The sequence below is a fragment of the Nicotiana attenuata genome, unplaced genomic scaffold, assembly GCF_001879085.1.
Source record: "Nicotiana attenuata strain UT unplaced genomic scaffold, NIATTr2, whole genome shotgun sequence".
Taxonomy (NCBI): Eukaryota; Viridiplantae; Streptophyta; class Magnoliopsida; order Solanales; family Solanaceae; genus Nicotiana; species Nicotiana attenuata.
In genome coordinates, this window is record NW_017670625.1 from 479,154 (window position 1) to 484,452 (window position 5,299).

The following is a 5,299-nucleotide window of genomic DNA, read 5'->3' on the forward strand; positions in this document are numbered from 1 at the left end:
AAAGATATCAAATCTACCGATTGATCGAGTATATCCGACATAAGTTCACTACGGAAAGTTCAAAGGGAAACCTACTTATCCAGATGCAATTAATCCTTACTTGCGAATCACACAGTTTTTTCATGCATACTTCCGTGATATAGCCATTCCCCATTCATGTGGGGGATTGTTGGGTTTTGGATGTGTTTAATTAATATATTAAATACTTAAAAGAGGGTGAATGGGAAATGGAGGGAAATAAAATTTTTGAGTGAAATTTTAAGTTCCCCCCCTTGGCAAATGGGCATTGTCTCATATTGGAAGAGGAAGAGGTTTTTTATGGGTATATAAGCAATTGCTCTTCTTCTAGCTCTTAAAGAGTTGAGAAGAAGGCAAGCCTCGCGCCGTCGTCGTCGTCGCTCGCTCGGCTTCGGCTTCGGCTTCGGATTCGGATTCGGATTCGGATTCGGATTTGGTCAAATGATCGATTGATTGATTAACTTTTTGGACCAAATTTATTTGTTAATAGTAAAATATTAACAGAAATGTTATTAAATATTTGTTTTAATAACAAAATATTAATATTAAATATTAATATTAAATCCAATCCGTTTTTTCTGTTTTTGTAACAGAAAAGTAACTACCCTCTTCAATTTTCCCTCTTTATTTTCCCTCTTTATTATTGAGTAAATGGCCATTTATGTAATGGCATTTATGCTGTGGGCGTTTTGCATAAACAGCCATTCTGAAGAGTTGCACCTCTTCAGATTTCAGCCTAACTTTGTCTATAAATACAACACTATTCTGCTCAGAAGTTCACTACGATTTTCTGAGTTTCTTCTCCTTCTTCTGCATACTTTTAGCATCAAACAAAGCAAAAAGTAAGTGTGATTTGCTACCGAACTTTGTGTTCGCTGAAACACTGGGGTTTGAAGTACCACTACACCAGTGTGTAATTCGTTCTATCCTGGGAGGAAATAATCCATAACCTTGGGTACTAGGAGGGGATTAAATTCCTTAAGGAAACACTGTGAATTCAGTGGGCTCGAATTGGTTTTATGTCATTTCTGTTTATGTTCATTTCTGTTTATACTCATTTATATTTCCAGAATTATTTTACAAATACAGTCTACTAGCAGGTTGCACTTACAACTTTAGATTTAATAATCCGACTTTGCTAATTGAAAAACACGAACCAACCCGACCTATGTACACCCCTACTATGACCGAAGAATTGATAGAAAAGATTATGAACATTATATAATTTTCAAAATATATTGAAGTTGCAATTACATTTTTATATATATTTATAAATGTTTGTCTTTTATAAATAAAGATAAGAAGGGATTTCAAGATTTTTTTTTTAAAAAAAATTATTACGAATTAGAAAATTGTAAACAATAAAAGTTGATATTAGTAAATGTCATGGTTCGAAATCACGCAAAACTTGGCTTCTCTCACTCTCAAGATATGGCATATTATGTATGCTTTGGCTTTGTCTATTTCTCTAAGTAGCTTCCATGTCACATTCATCAATACGTAGAAATATATAGCTGTTTTCCTGTTTCCATTCTCACACTTAAAGCCATATATATCCTCTTGCTTTGATATTGAGAACAAACACACACACACACACACACCAGGTCAGCCATGTGAATGATTTTTGCATTCTCTTCTTCGGCGCCTCATAATATCATAAAAATTTACTCGTACTTGATTTTACGTCTAATTATATTAGTTTATCATAGTTAACGGCAAAGATTGAGATGAAAGTATAAAACCATGTGTCATGTATTTATTGAGTACTAATCTTTGACCAAAAAGATTTGGGCTTTTTGTTAAACTAATTAAATGAGAAGATTTTAGGTAAATTCTAGCCAAATATTATTTACCCACGATCTAAGATAGAAGACATGAGTAAGCAAATAAAGCAAGCATAAGATTTAACTATAACATTGATTAAATCCCATTATATAAGAAGATGATGGCGATTTTCATAATATTAAACAACAATGAAAAATACATAGATGAAAAAGGGGTCACCGATCTTTAACAAGTAGAAACCTATACCTTTGGTATGATGAGATTAACGACGATATATATTGAAGATCTGAGCTTCCTCGCTTCTTTCTCCTTCGTAGGGAGAACATGCCTGTGTGTGTGTTTGTCCCCCCCCCCCCCCCCCCCCCCTCTTTTCTTCTTCTTCTCAATGAGTTTATATACTAGGTCTTCTTCTTTACCCAATAGTCATTAACCATAGTACTTAAGTCGTTTGACTATATTACGGGTTGACCCTTGAAATGCCGTAATATCCAGTTCGCCACTCAAGCGTTCTGAATACATGACCTCGGCCGTGGCCGAGGTGTGTGTCGTTATAGTGATGTATGGATACGACTTTGGCCCAAACAACTCTTTGCCGTCCCCTTCCACGCAGATTCTTGTCTGGTCAGATTTCGGCGCATACAACTACAGACTTCAAGCATGAGTAAGTTTTTTCTGTCGTTGTTATATGACCAAAGAATATAAAGAAAACGAATATAATTGCAACTAATTCTATCTTTTGATATCATTAAGAGTATTGAAGTCACGTAAGTGGCATGGCCCCTTTATTACGCTCAACACAAAGTCATTACTCATTCCTATATCCCTTCTAATTAGACGTGTACTTAAGGTAGTATGAATTAAAGGGCTGTATTTATTTATTTAGTACTGTTTCATCTAGATATTTAAAGATTACTGCGCATAAAAAAGAAAGAAAAATATATTGCTATTAATTACTTTCTCCGTTAAGTTTTATTGGAAGTGTAACTTGCTTAAAAAAAGACCTTTACTAGTAAAACTTTTCTAAACGAAATACTTGCATTTTGTTAGTCTATTCGTTCAGACGAGAGAAGGAGAAAATTATATATTTAAGGCATGTTTCTTTCCCCTTAAACCTTTTTCCGTTTATGGGCAATTTCTGAATATAATTAATAATATATCCAGCGAGGGTAATTAAGTACGCCACCATTAAACATATTTAGAAAAAGATAGATAAGTGTACAAATTTGTTGGTTAATGAAGATTATAGAAACAAAGAAGAATGATTAACTCGGAGTATTTCTTAATATAGGAGTGAAGTTTATTCTACGACGAGACTTAACTCGAGAAGTTTATGAAAGATTATAGCTCAATCATCCAAATATCAACATGTCAATATAGAAGCCACGAATTTATACATTTGGACATGAGAACTATAAAAATTTAAAAAGGGTTCTAAAACAACTTGTTTGGTTAATATTTTGCGAAAAAAGTTGAGTGATGAAGCTAGCGTTTGGACATATATTTGATTGTAATTTGAAAAAAGTATTTTTTAAATTGTGTTGAAAAATAATTTTTGAAAATTGAAGTTGTGTTAGGACATGCATTTTATTTGAAGAAAAGTTGAAATGTTGTGAGTGGAAGAAAAATTTTCATCCAAAAACTGCCCTAAACCAGTTTTTGGGAACTTGAAAATTTTCGAAGTTTTTTTCCTCACAACATGATCATATTTCATAAACAAACAATATTTAAATTTTTTTTTTTGAAAAATAAAGCCAAAATCTATGGCCAAACTGGAACGAAGTGTCTTAAGACCCTTTTAAACCAAATAATTTTGTTTCACTTACAAAATATTTTAAAAAAAACCTTGAAAAAATCGGTGACCAATAAACACAAATTTTTTTTCTATAAATTCTTTTCTCCAAAATTCTTTTCGAAAAATATTTATGAAAACAACCTAAAGGGGTATTTCTATCAAGAATTTTTTATTTTTTTCAAAAAAAAGATATTCTTTTCCTAGTGAATTTATCTATCCAAAGCACTTTCCAAAGTCTCAAAATAAGAAGTTTTTAATTCAACGAAGCTATGCTAACATGCGCCGTCGCCGTGTAGCGCACGCGTGTAGAACGGTCAAATATCAGGCTGGGCAAAAGTCCAAAGGATAAAGCAATTCCCCCTTACGTCTGAAAAAGAGATAGAAAATGAAAACCCTACGTCGAAAATTTTCTTCTTGGGTTTATACCAAAAAACACCACCTTTGGCTTTTGGCATTTCTTCGTAATCCACGTACTAAAATACGCCTTTTTTATTTTGTCATTTTCTTTCTTAGCCCACCCGTCCTTTTCTTCTTTTCACATGAGAAAAAGAATATAGTTTATCCAACAAATTGTCAAGAAAATAAATATTGAATCTAACTCAATTTTAAAAGTTAGATCATATTGTTCTAATAATCCGAAAGTATATAAGAAGATTATTTAACATATCACTCAATCGATATGGGATTCTTATATCTCTCACATGCCTAAGGCAGAATATTTGAAATGTGGACGACATAACATAATATCTAATATTCGATAAATCCAGATTATAGATTAGCCTGACTCTTATAATATGTTAAAATAAACCTTACATTACAACAATAAGGATTATCTAAAACCAAACTATAACATAATACCATCAAACCAATTTATGATGCAAAAATAGTACGGGCTAGCCAATTTTCAAATTGGTAATTGAAAAATAGTCAATGATTGTAAAGTCATGAAAAATAGTCACTGTTTTGCTAAAATACAAAAAGTTCCAGTATAATATGCTGGGTTATGAAGCTCCTATGTATAAACTTCCAGCATATTATGTTGGAACTCCAGCACACAAAAAGTTTCAGCATGCTGGATTATGGAACCCTTGCGTATAAATTTCCAGCATATTATGTCAAGCTCCAGTACATTATGAAATTCTAACACTTGTATTGAAATCTCATTTGTAAAATATTCAAACTCCCGCATATTATGTTGCAATTTTTTGAATTTTTAAGGTTGTTATGCAAAAATGGCTAATATTGGTTTACTTTTTTAGCCACTTGCTATTTCTAAGTTTTTCCCATTAACAAAATCTGCATAATTTTATGCAATAAAGAATGACTATGAAATATTTGTAGATTGTCAAATGGCCCATAATTATCTCCCTTCCCTCCATTTCTTTATTTTTAAAAAAGAAAAAGGAAAAGGAAAAAGCATATACATTTATTACTCCTATGATCTCTTGATTCAACTACTACATTATATATTATTTTATTTTATATTTAAAAGAGTACTTAGTTTATTAAGTCCTCGTTTGCTTAGTATAGGTTCAGTTATTTATGTCTGCACACTGTAGTAGTATTGTGTGAAAGCAAGCAACCATTGTACGTTTTCCATTTCTTTATTCCTTTTATTAAATTCCTGACTTTCTTCCTCACAAGTATTAGTACGATTTCGTGTTAACTTAGCTTTCCCCCCCCCCGCCCCTCGTCCTTTCTTTT